Below are 18,680 nucleotides of genomic sequence, written 5' to 3'. Positions count from 1 at the left end.
AGAAAATAAGATTTTTTTGCCTCCCATTTAGATAATTATTTTTTCAGTCTTCATAGATGTTTCCAAGATCTCTCCAGACCTGCCTCTTTTCACCCAGCTCCCAAATCTGATGCACAAAGGAAAATAATTTGGGTCAAAACCCATCACGTGTTCGTTGTATTGACTCTGTAGAGGAAGTTAAACACTGCACGGTGAAAGGCCTTTGCACATCTTTAGAGCAGAATATGATTGTTGCATGTTACTCTGAACTGAGAGGTGAGGATTTAGCTCTGTAGTGCCTCAGAAAATATCAAAAGAGTTTTAAAACATTAGTTTTGAGAGATTGGAATACATAGAAACTCAGAGTGTTTGAACGTCGGCCCAGACGTTGGCAGACTTCCATTCAGATTTCGTTGTGAGTAAAATGTGTACTCAGCAACTAGGTTCAAGCCCTTAGTAGTTTGTAAGCACATCTCTCTGCTTTTTCTAGATCGTTGCAGAAAAAAAAAATAGGTTAAGCAAATTTTGTGGTGGAGCTTATGCGTGCACAGACATGTATAAAGCCTCTGCATCTTCCAAACTTGGAAAGCATATTTTAACAGCACAAGTATATCTATGCGTTTGATCTACATCAGAGCCTCTCACATGCTTTTTAATTATACCGTTTAAATGTTTTACCTATTAAATCTGTTTGGTCTTCAAGCTGTAAACATCACACACAGCTAATAAGCTTTAGGAAAGAAAAGGAAATTGACATTTAGTATAGAGGTTCTACAAAACCAATGAAAAACTATGCAAATGAGCTATAGAACAGACAGATTTGCATATCCTTGTTGGTTTCATGATGATATTCTCAGCATGAGCCTGGCAGACTTGCCTTTTTACCTCTTGGGATGATGCATGTACTAGTGGTCGAGCCCTGCAGGGTCAATTTAACAAGTGTAACATTGTGATTTTCCATGCGGTTTCTCAGAACCACTGAGCAAAATGCTGCGATAAATAGTGACAGAGGAAATCGATATTTGAAGTAAATACTTTTGGAGGACGGGGGTTGGGAGGGACATTCTACCGCTCTTTAATGTTGCCAAGGTAGGACAAGCAATTTTTGGTTCTGGTGCTGTGGCATTTCAAAGTACACACACACACACACACACACACACACACACACACACACACATCACTCACTCACTCACCAATTCTGACACTCTCTTGTTACCATCATGCTCACCCCCAAAACTCCTGCTCAGAGACTGGATAGATTTTGCAAGCCTCCTTCGGCTGCATCAGGGTCTCATCAGAAAAGGATGCTAAGGACATCTGCCTTTGCCACCGTCCTGTTGGAATAATAAGTAGCCTGGTTAATAGTACAAAGTGCCAGACATTGATATATGGAAGCATACTTGCATAGTGGCTAAGAAGGATTTTGATATTGTCAGGACCGGGATTTGAACTCAGCTCTGGCATCCCTCCCTACCTTGGTCTCTCACCCATAAATGGGCATAATAAGGTGGTAGGGAGATTAAATGAGAGTATGCAATCTACTCCCAACTACCTCGCTTATAGTAAACACCTAATAGATAGTACCATTATCTTGAAATGCTTTCAAAATTATCACCATGTTTTACTTTGTAAAGTGCAAATTAAAAAAAAAAATCAAAGTAGCTTTCTGAAGAAGAGAAAGGAAATGAAATTCACCCCTGAAATGTACTTGGAGAATTTTAGAGGGTCTTTTCCAAGTTGTTATAAAACACCTCTGAAGTAAATTTGCCCATTTCTGCCCACACCAATTCTATAACATTCCAGGGATAAAATCTGCACTTGGGTTTAAAAATAAAACGGGTAGAACAAACTGAATTAGAAGTCGTTGGCAGACATCCCCCCCAGCAGAATGTTCTCTCAATTGGTGGTATCACAATAAAAGAGAAAATGTATATATTTTTTTAAATCTGCCCTCGCCATCCCCCCATCCCTCCAGCCAGTTGGATTTCTCTCTTGTAAAAACCCCAGTATCCTTGCATTTCATCTCACCCCTCCCTCTGATATGTGCACCCCCCACCACTCCCACCCCCTGAAAATAAACCACATCCGCATAGACACATCCTCCTTCCCGAGAAATCGCCGGGCAGCGTTGTCCTCTGACACCGTATATGTGCATACTGGACTGCACGGAAGGCCGTCACAGAAACACGGGAGGCTCTGATGTGTTCAGTTGTGAAGACTGCCAAGAAAGAGAAAAATTCTCCCATGTATTCCCATCTCTCCCGCCTCTTTTTTCTTCGGTAAATATTCAGGCCCTTTTTAGAGAGGCTTTTGATAATGTGTTATCCCAGCAAATGCCATTAACCTGCATGTACATAGGACTCCCCAGTCCTGTAGGAATGGCTTCGTGAAGAGAGTCCGATAAGATACAGTTGTAGGATTGGGTGGAGGATCCTGTCACCACACACACACACACACACACACACACACACACACACACCACAACACTCACATGCATGTGCGCACACACACACACACACCCCAGCCACCCCCAACCCCTCATCACCATAGAAATTATGTAAAAACTAGACGTTCTTCTCTCCCTCACACAGGCAATCTCATCTTTCCCAAAAATGGAAGGGGAAAACGCTTTCTTTGGCTGAGCCATATGCAAAAAATTATGGAACATCTGTGTAAGTAACAACATACAACAAGACAAATTATTGGTGGTAAAAGGCAAAACCCTTGTTTCAAAAACATGTCTGGAGATAGTGTGTATACAGAACCTTGCTTTGTGTTAATTACGCATAATAACTGTCAGCTTTGCAGACCATGAGCTGGGCTCTCAATAACTCAGGGTCTTTTCCTGTTTTGTTCTATCCTTCCTTCCCTCCTTCCTTCCTTCCTTCCTTCCTTCCTTCCTTCCTTCCTTCCTTCCTTCCTCCTTTCCTTCCTCTCTCCTCCTTCCTCCCTTCCTTCCTTCCTCCCTCCCTCCCTCCCCCCTTCCTTCCTCCCTCCCTCCCTCCTCCTTCCTTCCTCCCTCCCTCCCTCCTCCTTCCTTCCTTCCTTCCTTCCTTCCTTCCTCCCTCCATCCCTCTTCCTTCCTTCCTTCCTCCCTCCCTCCCTCCCTCCCTCTTCCTTCCTTCCTTCCTTCCTTCCTTCCTTCCTCCCTCCCTCCCTCCCTCCCTCCCTTCCTTCCTTCTCTCTCTCTTTTTTGATTGATGTTGAACTAACTGTATAGCTTTATTTCAATAGTTGCTATGACCTGAACAATGAAATGAGAAACACGGGGGACTTGGTGGCTCACGTTTGAAAATGCAGTGGTGGGCAGATGGCCCCCTTCACCCCTGATCCATGCACAGCTAGCTTCCAATGGGAATCGAAGACCGAGGTGTGGGCCCCAGCCGGCACACTGTCTCACTGTGTGACCTTGGCAAAGGGCGCCCTTAGCCGTTTCTGCCTCAGTTTCTCTACTTGTCGAGGGCGAAAGGGTAACGGTTGTGCTTGCGGTTCTTACGCGGATCGAATGGGACTAAACTGTACAACTCGGGTCCTGTCCTAAGAGAAGTTCTGACGCTGTTGTTTTGTTCTGCTGAAAGGGCTCTCGGCATCTCTCGAGCACCGTGTCGTCGGCTATCTTTGCGTGTCTGCCCGTGCCAGTGGGAGACGTGGGGTCCGTCCAGTCAGTGAAGGAAAAGGCGTTTACAAGACGGGTTGTCTCTTTATGGAGAAGGGGTAACGGGGCAGAGTTGAAATCTAAGGTTCTTAAGAAGCGAGGCATACCACAGCCACAGCTCAGCAGGTGCCCTCTCTTCACCAGAAACCCCCAAGCTCCCCGCACAAGATGAGGAGGAAGCAGGTTCAGGGACTGGTAGCGAGGGTGATCTCTGTCAGCCTCCCCAGCCTTTCTTCCCTCCGCCCCCCGTCGGTAGCCCATGTTCCAGCCACGCCTAACTCCCATTGTAATTCCGACGTTCCCTACGCGTTCACATCCGTGTTCCCCTTCATTCCGACCCGGCCCACGAAGCACCCCCCTCCAGACTTCAGCATCCCCACTCAACACCTGTCTGCTCCACAAACCCATCTAACCACAAAGCCAGCCTGTCCCTCCTTTGGGTTACCAGATCCCATTTTAATTTTTTTTTAGACTTCTTTGCTATTTATGACGCTTAGCACTGCCTGCCTGAGAGCGTAGTTGGCTGTGTGACCGCCGGAGCAGAAAAGGGCAGCCCGGCATGCCAGTTAGACGTGCAGGCGCTGGCGTGAGCCTGCCCGGGGTCCAAATCCTTCCTCTGCCATCTACTAGCACTGGAATCGGGCTACACAGTTACCTTCTCCGTCTAGTTTCCTCCCTTGCAAACTTGGCTGAAGAGGAGCTACCTCGCAAACTTGTTGCGAGGCTTGGATGAAAGCCAAGGTGTTACAACGGTGCCTGAGCACTTAAGAGACATTGGCTGCTGGTAGTCCCAGCATACAGGAGAAGACGGGCCGTGTCTTGTTTATGCTCGTATGCTCTCACGCTACACGCAGAAAAGACCCGATCCGTAAACAGCAATGTCAGTATCAGGTACATTGAGCAATGTGAAATCTGTTCGTTTGAGTCAGCTAAATAATTCAGAGTGCAGCAAGCCTCCTACAGCCCCCCATCCCTCCAGTCACTGAAAATCTGTGAGGAATCAAGAGTCTTTCAAAACAACCTCAGAGCCCTGTGGAATACATTTTCAATCGTCTTTATACGTCTGCTTTCTCTTTTGGGTGCAGACAGTTAGCAGAGCCCGATTATAAGGCATGCATATGTATGCAACATTATTTTGCAGAAGCTGAATGAAAGAATGGGAGTTGTATCCTGCCTGAATGTTTCCATCCAGGCTTCTGGGGCTTAAGGCCCTAAACAGCGGAGGCAGTTAAGGTCACTTTAAAAATGGAGCCCTTGATGCTGTGGCCCCAGCTTTAGATGCATTCACAACAAATCAGGTAGAAGAAAGTATGAGAAAAAAATCAGAAATGAGCGCGACCTTTTCTTCGGGCCTTTGTAATAATATTGGATGTGTGAGAGTGTGGTTTTGAGTGCTTGCATGCGTGTGCGTGTGCGTGCGTGTGTTTAACCTTCATGCAAGAAACGAGAGTAGTTTCCCCTTGAAACCAGCCAACCCTCCATGAAGCTTATCTCAGTGGTTCTGAGTTCACCCCCCACGACATCCGTCCTGCACAGGGCAGTCCCCCCACAGCAGGATTAGCCAGTACAAAATGTCAGTAGCACCAAGGTGGAGAAACGCTGGTGGGGGATGTCTATCCTATCTGCCCTGGAGACGACATGGCCCCCATCAGAGGCCACCTCTGGACCTGGACCATCCACTTCCACCAAAGTCCTCCCCCAACCCCTGCTGTTCTTGCTGCCTTCCCCCCCCCCCCCACCCACCCACCCAGCGAACCCAGTCCATGAGGATAGACTCAGGGGCGGGGAGCGGGGAGGGGGCTTCAGGTGAGGATATAGAGGGGCTTGTTCCGACTCTGTCCTTTGCCAGCAGATTATTTCTTCTCACTTAATCTGAATCCTGCCTCAAGTTGGATCTTTTACTATTGGGTTTTTTCTCAATTTTATGGTTTCGTAAGACAAGATACATGCAGAAGTGGGGAAGGGTTAAAGCAGGAGGAGAGTGCTGGCTGGAGGGAGAGGGAAACCAGAAAGAAAAAAGGAGAAAGAGAGAGAGAGAGAAGGAGAGAGGGAGAGAGAGACAAATGAAGACCTGCTTGGTTTAATGGTCTGGAGTTTTCAGCTAGAGGTTTGTTGCCAAAGTCTTGCCATCCTACACACACACACACACACACACATGTACACACACACCCCGCTCCTCCACCACACGAAGGCCAGGTGGCTCCTGCTTACATACATGGCTTGGCACTTTTACTCTTTGGCTAAGACCATTTCGCACATGAACAACACAGCCTCCTCCCAGAGAGGAGGCTTCTCATCCATCTGCTTCCAGAAGGGCTGTCTGTTTCCCTCCGAAACTGGTCCAATCAACATTTTCCTTTGGCCAGAGTGGCTTACCAGCAGCTTCTCCATAAGGTCCATAATTGCAATTTCTCATTCTCATTTGCCTGGCTGGCTTCACCCTTCTGTCCTCTCTCCCCGCCTCCCCAGCCAGCCCCCTCCCTGCCCCCCGCCCTCAGCCCCCCTCCTTTTCTGTGAAGAAGCCCTGTCAGAATGAATGACAGAATCAACTTCCTTCCTACCAAACGGCTCATTACTCATGACTTGAAAGCAATGTTGCCTTCTGTCCTCACAAGGTTTTGCAGATTTCCCCCAAAATGATCCTCCTTCCAGAATGAAATAGCGGATGAATGCCTTGCCTCTCACTCTCTCTAAGCTATGCTACTGTAGCAGTGTTGTGGGCAAATATGCCATTGAGTCTTCCCTTGTGATCCACTCCAGCCTGTCTTTCCCCATATGCTTGCGGCAGACCGTGGTTAATAGCGGTCTGTGAGCATCTGAGGCTAGCTTGGAAATCTGACTGTAATGTCACCATGCCGAAATGGTGAACACTCTCTCTTCTTTCTGGAACACAGGCTCATTGCTCGCTGGCAAACAGGTTATGGGACATGGGCCACCACCCGTGACATTGCCGCCATGTTTGCAGTTGAACAAGGGAGCATGTGACGGGCACATGGTGTGGGGGTGGGGGGGCAATGTCTCAATCCTGCCACGTCTCCCACATGACTTCTCATTCCTAAATTTTAGCAAGTGAGTAGCACAAGTAGGATGGGTATCGTGAGGACCAAAAAGCAAATCTGATAATAAACTCTTGGGATTTACAAGAGAAATGTCCACGCTGAAGCTTTAGGGACCTGTTTTACAATGGAAACATTTTATAAAAACATCTGAAATCTGCTCTTTGGAAGGAGAAAGAAAAGTCGGCAGGATTCTTAAGAAAGTATGGAGAACCTACAGTGTCTAGGGAGTATGAATTATACTTTTCTGTGGTTCGCCACTGGGTAAGCAGGACCTATAGCTAGACTTTGTCTACCGTAATATGTTTGGAACATTTCTAGACCGTATGTTAAGGGGTAGACACTGTTAAAATGCCACTGTCCAGAAAGGCATTTGGAACAAGTACACTTGAGTGAGGAAAGCAGGTGCCTGTGGGGTCACTTTTGGTGAGCAGCTTGGCACAGTGAGGCAAAGCGGGCTCCCTTTTTCCCTGAAGGTGAAGTTTGCGGGTATGGAGGGGTCCTAAGACAGAAGGCACCTGAGGATATTTGGTTTGGAGCTGGTCCATGGAACCCTGACATCAAGCATCTTTAAAACATGAAAGAGTTAGGAGATGTAGTGCTTTGCAGCATTTTACATGGAGAAAGGCGATAGCGAGGATATTATTCTGTGTTGACTTGATTACTGTTATACGTAATGGGCACAGTCTTAGAGTCCACAGATGCATCTGGAAATTCGCGTTCATAGGAGGCCCTGGGTAGACAGTATAACAGGGAGCTGCCGACCCAGACCTGGCCCCATCAGATGGTCCTGGAAGGTCTTCAGAGGAGACATAGGACCAACAGTGGGGCTGCTTCCAGCCAGGCTGGAGCAGCTCTGAATCGTCTTGAAGGTCCTGGATGGCTCCTTAAGGGAGTCATGGAGCACCCACACTCCCATCACCCCTAGAACATGTCTCTCTTTTCCTCTTCACCTCGACTCCTAACCCATTCAGAGAGCCTAGCTGATTCTCTCTTTCACAAAGCCATGCCCAGGGAGATCCTCCAGAGGCTTCTGTGAACATTCCCCTGACCACCCTTTGGGGCAGCTCTACCTTCTAATGTGGAGGTAAGGACAACACGAAGAATTCCAGTTGATTCTCCACGGAATAGCCAGTTGGTTGTGTGGCATGATCTGTTGTGTCCCTGTGCCTGGAACAATGGGCAAAGCCTGGAAATAAGTCAACGCCATATCGATACTACATAGGCAAACTTGGCCCATGCCGCCGGGGTCAAATAGAGAGGTACAGTCAGTAAAGTCAGGCTCCCAACGAGGCTGAAAAGTCAACTGTGATTATCCACATGGGCTGTGTGGATGGTTGCAGATGACCGAACAATTGTGGGTGCAGCCCACCCCTACACACTTGCGCGTGCGTGCGCGCGCACACGCACGCGCACACACACACACACACACACACACACACACACACACTCATGTGCTTCTCGCCTGCCTTCTTTTGAACCCGTAGCTCTGATTTGCCTTATAGCAGCAATTACCTCAGAGCAACAGTCACAAAAGAAATGAAAAGCCAGCAAACCTGAGTTCTAGGCGGTGCTTGCCACCTGCTCTCAGGACTGTTGAGATCATACTCGAACAGTAATACATCAGAGATGGCATTTCAGTTTTCAGACTTGTCGATTAACAAGAAAATATTATTCAGAGATTGGTGTGTGATTATAAGGATTCTCTCCATCCCCCAGCCCTATCACTCAATGTCCCTTCATTAAAAATGAATTTTTGGGTGCCTGGGTGGCTCGGTCGGTTGAGCATCCGACTTCAGCTCAGGTCACGATCTCGCGGTTCATGGGTTCGAGCCCCGCGTCAGGCTCCGTGCTGACAGCTCAGAGCCTGGAGCCCGCTTCGGATTCTGTGTCTCCCTCTCTCTCTGCCCCTCCCCTACTCACCTTTTCTCTCTCTCTCTCTCTCTCTCTCTCTGTCTCTCAAAAGTAAATAAACATTTTTTAAAAATTAAAAAAAATGAATTTTAGAGTTCCCTCTCCAAAATTCATTACCTGAATCAGATCACAGGTCAGATGACAATACTCTTCTTTTTGTTGAGATACAATTGTACACATAGCCTCCTGCAAGTTCAAGGTGCATTTGATACATTTACGCTTTGCAATGGGAAGTGTTGATTTGACACGTTTACATTTGACAGTCTGATTCCCACCATAATTAGCTAACACCTCTATCGCCTCCCATAATTATCATTTCTTCTCTGTGTGGTAAGAACAGGGTCTTTGTAGGGTCTACGAAGAGCAGAATGGTGGTTACCAGGGGCTGGAGGAGGACTGGGGAGACGTTGTTGAAGGCTCCAAACTTGCAACCACTTGTAGATAAATAAGTTCTAGAGACCCGTTGCACAGCATACTGATTACATAGTCATCAATACTGTATTGTAAACTTCAAAATTGCTAAGACAATACTTTTTCTTTAAAGCACCTTACTGGAAATACTTTTTTTTTTCCCATCGTGAACCTTTAACGTCTTTGGTTTCCCTCTGGCTTGTAAAAATATGAAAGAACTGAAATGAGACCTCATTGGTCCCAGTCAGGAAAGCGGAGGGGACAGAGGTGACGCAGATCAAAGAAACATCTCTCCCCTGCAACTGCTGTTACCATGTGTTCATTTTTGTGTCCTATTTGCCCACCCGGGGAGGAGGAGGAGTCACAACTGGGTCTTTATCATGAAGGATAAAAGTGTAGCTAGTTGGATGGTGTCCATTTTTTATTTGCTCAGCGACCGGCGGGGCCTCTTAATGTTGCCGCCCCCGGGTTTATTAGTGAGAGTTCGCTCTAGAGACAGGAACAGGACTCACCGATGCTCCTCACCAGGTTACAGAGGCTCAGAACCCTTCTTTGTCAAGTGTCTCCAAGAAGTGGGGAGCTGTGCAAGTCAAGGAGGAAGAACAGCACTAAATGCAGCCATGTATTAGCTGTCTCGGAGCGTCCGGTGTTTTCAGACAAAGGTTTGGAAGGTTCCGGTGGGACTTAACTGTGGCCGAGTTTAATTTGTCGTACTGGTGGTTGTCCCAATGACTGCCCGCTTGGTCTGTAGGAATGTGAGGCTACATGTGCACACTCACTCCTCCCCGACATGCACGTGTGTTTGACCTTGCCCTCGCCCTTGGGATTGTGTATAACATCATCATATAATACAATGACCTGTATATATAGGAGGCAGCCTGGTGTTTAACTCTATGGTTTTTTGTGTTCAAAATACTTTTTTTTTAAAGTTTGTTTTCTTAGAGAGAGAGAGAGAGAGCGGGGAAGGGGCAGAGAGAGAGGGAGAGAGAAAGAATCCCAAGCAGGCTCTGCACCATGAGCACAGAGCCCGATGTGGGGCTCGAACTCACAAACCACGAGATCATGACATAAGCTGACACCAAGTCCGACACTTAACCGACTGAGCCACCCAGGTGCCCCTGAATCCACGTTTTGAAAAACGCCTTTTTCAGAGGAAACGGAAAGACTCAAACCCAAGAAGTCTGAACACTTATACATCCCTTTTCACCTCATAATCTCAGAGTCTTATTTATCTATTATTTAAAATTTACCTATTTTAGGGGCACCTGGGTGGCTCAGTCAGTTGGGCGTCCGACATCAGCTCAGGTCATGATCTCGTGGTTCGTGGGTTTGAGCCCCGCGTCAGGCTCTGTGCTGACAGCTCGGAGCCTGGAGCCTGTTTCAGATTCTGTGTCTCCCTCTCTCTCTCTCTCTCTCTCTCTCTCTCTCTCTCCCTCTCTCTCTGCCCCTCCCCTGCTCATGCTCTGTCTCTCTCTGTCTCTCAAAAATAAATAAATGTTAAAAAAAAATTTAATTTACTTATTTTAGTCCTGGTTTATCCCAGGAGGGGTGGGCAAATGTAACTGTTAGTGCACTAAGTGATTTTGTTTCTTTTTTTTTTTTTCCTGCTCTGCCCTTGCTAATGTTAAAACGACACCGCTGGTTGATACGCGGGTGATATGTGCCGTGTTAGTTTTAGTGCGAATAATCTAGCCCTCTCAAGGGCGTGTGGACTGATGTCCTCCCACACCATATTAGATACAAACCTAGAGCAAGAAGGCCAGGAACAACAACAACAAAAAGCTCACGTTCCCCTGGCCGCTTGAATTGGATGAACCTTGTAAATAAATACCAAGTGGTCCCCTGTCCTAAATGTGCTTCCACTAAATTCCAGCTGGGAACCTTCCGGTTTCACGTGCGCGTCGAGAGGAAATCATAGCAATCGTTGTACCCAGCAAAAGGGGTTTTTACGCCCCCAGCCAGGAAATGTGCACACATCACATGGAAATCGGGGTCAGACAGGGTGACAATCAGCTATGCAACTAACGAGAAATTATGCAAAATTAGATGGATTATGTACATGTTTTCAGTTTTTGTCTCTTAGCAGTTTAAACCTTTAATTAAAATACACATGACAGGGGCACAGTCTGTAACTATCAGATTTTATATGCTCTGGTTGTAAGGTAATAGCCTTCCAAGTTATTTTTATGGGTCATTCTATCTGGTGGCAACTTAGAATATAAAGCCACGTCCCAGCTTCCCAAAAGTGATGTCTGTTTTCTCACTTTCTAATAATTACTTCAGGTCTGAGAGGAAAGACTTGTCACAGTGAATACAAATTAGCCCGCTCCAGGGTACGACTAACTGGATTGTTTGGGTCTGAGTTTTATCCCTTTGGGGCAGAGTAACAACATCATTTATGGATGTCTGCCTGTATGCATGCTGTGTAGACTTACTCAGGACACCAGCACAGCTTCTAGGACAGTCTTCCTAATACAGTTGCCCCTTGAACAACGCGGGTTTGAACTGCACGGGTCCACTTAGGCATGACTTGTCTTCAGTAAATACAGTGCAGCACTGTAAATGTATTTTCTCTTCCTTACGCTTTTCTTAATAACGTTTTCTTTTCTCTAGCTAACCTTACTGTTGGAATACAATAGGTAGAACATACAATACGTATGACATAGGTATTAATTGACTGTCTATGTTATCAATAAATCTTCCGGTCAACAGTAAGCTCTTTGTAGTTAAGTTTCAGGGGAGTCAAAGTCACCTGTGGATTTTCAACTACGGGGTGGCATGGAGTTGGTGCCTCTGACCCCCCCACATTGTCCAAGCATCAACTGGACCCCATATTGTCTAATAGCTGAGCTGTTGTTAAATAAAAATGTGCATGTGTTTGGAATCGTTCCCCTCCCCCCATCCTCAACCTCTTAAGTGATACAAATAGTAAATGCATCTTAGTATTTATTTAGGAAGCTGGCATTCTGGGACTGGCTTACAAGATAGCTCATTTGTTTGAAGGTCCCCAGAGACGGCAGAAGTCATACCACCGTATCAGCAGCCGCCTTCATAACACAGAAGTAAAATTCAGCATAGAACACTCCAACTCGGTGTTTATGGGGAACACCGGTGCTGTTGTAATTTCCATTTGGTTCAAATTATTTCGTGGGGATCTACCTAATTGGCATTAACGTGTGGCTTTCCATCATTGTAAGGGCACTCTGACGTTGCAGCAGAATATTTGCGGGCTATATCCTCCAAGGCAGCGATGTGGTGTGTGTGTGTATATATGTTATATAAAATGCGCCATCACCCCGAACCATCCCTGGTCCTTATATCTCTCTGCACCGAAACTAAATGCCCTCTGATGGTGGCCAACTAGACCAACGAATGAGGGCTGTCTCTTTCAAAGCGCTACAGACAATGGGATAAGCAGCGGTTACTGGTCAATTACCTGCCCCCCCAAACACACACACACACACACACCCCACAGGCTTCCACTGCCTTCTGCTGGGAGTGAGGCTGGATCGGAGGAGAGATGTGGACTTTGCCAGATGCTGGCAGAAAGCCCCAAGATTCCTTCCACTGTGTCTCTGCCTCCCTCCCGGCCTAACCTTGCTTGCATCTTGGACCTCAGCGGTACACATAGCCAGCTGCTCAGCACACACATCCAGCCATGTTTCCCTCATATCCCTTTCTCTTCAAGGCTCCCCTTGCACCCTTTGTTGTCATATTTGCTGATTTCTTTCTTTTTTTTAATATTTATTAATTTTGAGAGAGAAAGAGCGAGCACGAGCAGAGGAGGGGCAGAGAGACAGGGAGACGCAAAATCCGAAACAGGCTCCAGGCTCCAAGCTGTCAGCACAGGGCCCGACGTGGGGCTCGAACTCATGAAACATCAGATCATGACCTGAGCTGAAGTCGGACGCTCAACCGACTGAGCCACCCAGGCACTCCCATTTGCCGATTCCTTTAAAGGAAAACATAGAATGTGGTCCATCCTGGGTCTCACAGCTTCTGAGAATGGCACCTTCCGTGCATAGCACAGCACCCGACAAGGGAGGAGAGTAGTCCTTCTTATGGCAAGCCATGTGGGCATCTTCAATCATTCATTCTGAATATTACTTTTAAAAATATAAAATACGCTAAAAAAATCGGATAAGTAATGGGCAAATGAGTAGAGGCTTGGTTATGAATTACAATAATGGTTCTAATAGATAACATTTATTGGCACATTATTATGTGCCAGGCACCACGCTAACATAGCTGCGTGTATCAGCTCATCAGAACCTCATGACAATTGTGAAGCATATGTACTCTTATTATCCTCATTCAATAGAAGAGGAAGCACGGACTTTGGGTGGGAGGTGGCATCACTTAAACAACATCACAGCTGGTAAAGGAGGAGCTGGTTCAGTGAGGGCTGACCAGTGAATCATCTGTGGGCAGAGCAGGAATAAAGTCCCAGGCTGCGGGCAAACATGAGGTTCCCACCCAGATGCCGTGTGGTAAATTCCATCCCCCAGAAGGTCCTGAAGTAAGAACATGTGGGCAAAAGTCCACACCATGACTTAGGTCCACATCAAACCAATTCTGTCTGTCCAGGGAACTGATAGAAGTTTGTTATGTCCTTGACACGAGATCGTTACCGTTGGCACCTACAATTTTATTCTGAGCGTTCCGTGGTCAGGCAGTCCAAATCTCACGAGCGATCCTTGCTTCTCTGTTTCTTCTTTGATTTGACTTATGCCATGCCATGCATTACAGTGGATCTCTGCATGTCCTCCTTTATTCCAAAGGCCACACATTTCTGAAAGCCTCTGTGCTTTTTCAGGGGCGGGAGTGGGTGGTTAATGTGCCTGAGCAAAGAAGCACTGCTTAGTGTGGCCAAAACAAAATCCATTTCTGTACAAAAACTAAAACTTTTTACAAGGAACCAGGGATTCATAGTTTAGAGGAAGCACATAATAGCACAAGGGAACAATATCTACTTTGGCAATGAAAATAATTTCAGAAATTGCATCTTCTAGACATAAACAGTTGAGCAGGAAGAATTCTCCATTAATTCTTCCATTTAATGAACATTTGAGCACCTATTATGGGCCAAATATCTTTTCAGAGCTCTGTTACAATGTTCACTTCTGAATCTTTTGCTGAACCAGAACAATTCAGGACATGCTTCCGTTAATCACCCCAGCTCACTTCTCCACGTTTTCATTCATTCATTCATTCATTCATTCATTCATTCACATAGTTTTTAACCTCAAGAGCACTGGGGTTAAAGATGGAATTGACATAAAGGGCTTCTGAGAAGTTGATTTTTGAACCAAGTCTTAAAGGATGAATTAGGGTAGTAGCAGGTGGAAAACTGGAGAATCATATTCTAAACATAGATGTCCCATTTTGCTCACATTTGTCTCTTCCTGATAACGAGCTAAAATTTAGAAGTCCCCAACCGGTTGCTGCAAATCATTATTCCATGCTAGATTTATGTAGTCCTGTCTTTCTGTAACGGTCTGTAAGTTGTCAAAAAGTACACATGTATATAAATTGTTACTGAATATGGTTTGTCTTGAACTGATCATCATTGCCAGTGTATGTTCAGTAATGTTGTATGGAGTTTGGCTATATTGTTTTGCTGCATATCCACTTATTTATTAGACTTAGGTCTCCGTGTACTGTTGCATCGAGTGGTAGTATCCTGTAAGTAGAAGATGTTGATGATGCATGATTAGCCTTCTTTGGGGAAGAGTCATGGCTTTGTTCTTCAAACCCAAATGGCATCAGTTTTTGGTAGCTAGATGTAGTATTCATAAACTGAAACAAAACAAGGAAAGCCATTAAAAAAGTTGTCACTCCTTTTATTTATCGAAGAGACATATAATCAAACGCTTTGTCATTCTGATTTCCCTTAAGGATCGTGGCTTGGAAATGATTGGCGTTTTCCAACGTATATTAATTTGTTCACTCATGTATTCGTTTGTGTACTCCATCAAAACTTGTTAAAGGCCTATACGGTGCGAGGGGCTAGGCCACATTCTACTGAGTATACAGTGAGAAATGAGATAGGGTTTCTGCTTTCCAAACACTGAAGGTCTACTGGAGGAAGGCGGACATAGCCATAACACAAGGAGAAAGAGATAGGAACCTTGAAAGAAATAGGTTGAAAATGGGATGGGATTCGGTGGGGTCTGCCCTCTGTTAAATAGAATTCTATATACTGAGAGGAATACGAACCATAGTTGGCGTGTATGGAATACTTAGGACGTACCGGCACTCTTTCAAGTGCTCTTTGTGCGTTGTCTCATTAAATCCCTGCGACAGCCCTGTAATGTAGTCATTCCTCTTATATCTCACAGATTGCCCTGTTGTGTAATAATACTCTGCGGTTGCCCTGTTGTATATTCCATGGTTATAGCAAATGCTTTGTCTATCAAAGGCCACACAGATAGAGGGTACAAAGGAAAGTGAGTGTGTAATGTGACATTAGTTATTGGGCCAGTAAAATCTCTCTAATTTAGATTGTTCTGGGTGGAAGTCATTGTTACTTACGTAAGTGACTTCGGTGCTGGCCCTGTGTTCCCTCACCATGCACGATTCTCCTTGCACTAGCTTGAAGAGAGGGAAAAAAATGATTCGAAATGTTCCCTCCTTCCCTGTCGTGCCTTTAGAGAGTTCTTGCTTCTAGAAGAGGTAAGAGGGAAGGAGACTCTCAGAATCCATTTTGTTCCATACTTAGAACAGGAAAGCTCTTTCTTTGGGCAATAACTAAGGGCTTTCGTGGGTTTTTTTTTTTTCCATTAAGAAAAATGTTACTTAACTTACCTCGTCTTCATTAAACAGTCAAAGGTAAGTTAAAGTTGTCACATGCAGTGGCCTAGCTCTTTCCCAAGGCTGGAGTAGGGGACTCCAGGCTTCTGCAAGTCTCATTCATGGGTCCCTCTGTCGCCTGCATAATGAAATGTAAACGTTAAAGGCCCCCCCTGCAGGGATCAGTACATTCCATTGGGATACAAATGAATAAGGCCTTCCATAGCAATATCTAACTTCTGCCAGAGTGATCTTAGGAATTTGAATTCCGTTTTTACTTCTATTAGAAATTATGTTTTAAGAGCTCTCTTGACAAAGACATAAAAGAAAAATGAATTGCTCATGTTAGAATTATATACGCATATAGCAACTGTTGTCTCACTGCTTAATATTAATTAATTGGCCGTCGTTTTATTTTATTTAAGCCTTCCTGTTTTAAAATTCTTATTTCTGTTGGAGAAACGAAGGCAGAAGGTAATTTGCCAGAGGACACAGTTGGTATCCTAGGTAGGAGAATGGGTACCTTAGAGAGCTGTTATAAAATGAAATGAGGTCATGTCCTGGGCTCCTGGTGTAATGCCTGAGATATAATATACTCAGCCAATTATAGCTGACATTATCATTCTAGAATCCAGAGAGCCAGACTTGCAGTCCATTGTGCTGAACACAAATCCACAGATCCTTTAAATCGTGCAATCTTATTAACTTAATTTTCAAGAGCCAGGAAAAAAAAGGGGGGGGGGTGCTTGTTAGGAAATATTCCAGTCTACCAGTATATTTATGAAAAGAAAGAAGAAAGGTCATCATCACTTCCAGAAGCTTCCCACTGCATATTATTTTCAGGAAGCTGGTATCAGCTTTCGAAGGCGTGCCTGTGTTTGGATAGATAAATAAGTACAAATGAACTCAAATCAAGAGGCCCAAATAAAGAGGTGCTGCTGGGTGTAGCCCTTTGTTGTTGTTGTTGTTCCGTTGTGTATTTTTAAACCGGTTTATGGTTTATAAGCTGAGGCGGCCATGAGTGCCGGGTTGAACTATGAATAAGTCTAGACATTTGGTTATCTTCTGTCTAGCATTCATTTGTGTCGTGGGCGTCACACTCCCGGGATTAGTGTTTCATTATGCAGAAGCTGTTTTATCTTTGGCTTCCTTATAATAGCTTAAAGTGAATTCTGAGTGGAGAGAGTGAGGGCCATGGCTTAGGCACTACAGTGATCATACCAGAATGGGGCGGATGGATTTTCACGGGGTCCGATAAGCACTGTGACCTCACGTTCTGATGGTTCGGTTGGGCTAGATGTGTCTGTCTCGCCACCTCATTTAGTGCACGGTCAACCTAGGAATTGACCAGGATTCCCCGAGCAGTGAGAGAGGGAGAAGGGTGGAAATCACTTCCGTATCAAGTATCTAACACCCAGTAGAAGTGTTAGCGGGGAGTGAGACTATCTGTGCCGTGCGAATCCAGGGGCCTTTGGGACACCTCTGACTGGCCACATTTTAATTAGCTCCTTTTAGGCTACAGAAAGCAGTTCAATTTTTACCCCTTACATTAAGCATCTCTGCTATAAACAATCAACATCGTATTTAACAATGAAAACAAAAAGACTTGGGCTGCCCAGGTGGCTTAGTCTGTGAAGCCTCCGACTTTGGCTCAGGTCATGATCTCACGGTTGATGAGTTCGAGCCCCGCTTCGGGCTCTGTGCTGAGAGCTGGGAGCCCGGAGCCTGCTTCCGATTCTGTGTCTCCCTCTCTTTCTGCCCCTCCCCCACGTACACTTTGTCAGTCTGTCTCTCTCTCTTTCAAAAATAAATTAACATTAAAAAAAAAACTAAAAAGAAATAAACATTTAAAATTAAAAAAAAAAAAAAAAAAAAAAGATGCATTGCTTTCATGAGACCAAGACTGCCAACTTAGCCCTGGAATGGCCTCATCAGTTTCAGTCGTTCATTTATTCTGTCACCCCCAGATCCACATTCACACTCAACCATCCCTTAAACATTTGTTGCATATGATCTAACCGCTAGCCAGGCTTCTCTTCCTGGGCTCTCATGGTGTGGCTGTGAGCCCACAGGACAGAAGGGTCAAATTCAGAGTAAGCGGATGTTAAGCCCCAGCTGGTAACAAAAAGGATGAGTCATGAATCTTCCCTCCTACAAAATGGCCAAGCTATATTTTCGCACCTAAAAACCAGTCTTTCCTTTTGAGCCGCAGCATGGTGTGAGGTAAGAACATGGATTTAAGAACCAGACAGGCCTGGGTTTGAATCCTGCATCCATGATATATTAGCCGTGCCCTTTTGAGGCTGTTCTTTGGAGCTTCATTTTGTCTTGAAATGCAGGAATTGTTCCTACTCTGTAGGGCCGTGTGCCGATGAGATACAAAACACGCAGCATAGTGATTGGCACATTTAAACAAAGTGCTTACTAAGTACTGTTTTCCTTCCCCCTTCTTCATTTCCAAGCTGGTTGCGGTGGGGGGTTGAGATGACTCTTTTCCTCTTCTGAACAGACAGAAACCTTATCACCCTAATGCCGGAGAGTGGTTAGGATGTTCCTTCCCCGGGCAGTCATGGCGGGGCAGGACCTCGATGCCCTAAGGTCTGGTTCTGTGCCTACCCACCTGCGTGGCAGGTATACAGCGTTCACCCCGACCCCAGAGACTGAGTTTCCCCCTTTGATGACGCCTGCAGCTCTCAAGAGAGACAACAGCCCCGCCGTGTGGCCCAGAGGGCAGCAGAGTCCCTCACCCAGGCGTTCCCTCCCGGGATGCCATTGTTCCATTGCCAAACTCATGACCTTTGGGGAATTTGAAAATTTACTAGTCTGTAGGGGGAAAGAGACAAAGAAATCCAAGATGAGGCTTTGTCTAAGTA

The 18,680-nt window shown here is 45.6% G+C and overlaps 1 protein-coding gene across 17 annotated transcripts in view; it reads left to right on the top strand.

The window, feature by feature from the left end:
• The window catches only part of ATXN1 (ataxin 1), a 415,717-nt gene that overhangs the window by 296,215 nt on the left and 100,822 nt on the right, over positions 1-18,680 (top strand). Inside the window, exon 7 of one of the 17 annotated variants that reach the window (XM_027040351.2) lies at positions 2,571-2,651. The exons of the other annotated variants lie outside the window; for them this stretch is intronic. The gene's annotated coding sequence lies outside the window, so the exon portion shown is untranslated. The remainder of the gene's footprint in view (positions 1-2,570; positions 2,652-18,680) is intronic. 17 annotated transcript variants of the gene reach the window in all.

The sequence above is a fragment of the Acinonyx jubatus genome, chromosome B2, assembly GCF_027475565.1.
Source record: "Acinonyx jubatus isolate Ajub_Pintada_27869175 chromosome B2, VMU_Ajub_asm_v1.0, whole genome shotgun sequence".
In the NCBI taxonomy this organism is placed as follows: domain Eukaryota; kingdom Metazoa; phylum Chordata; class Mammalia; order Carnivora; family Felidae; genus Acinonyx; species Acinonyx jubatus.
This window is presented reverse-complemented; position numbering and strand designations above follow the sequence as displayed.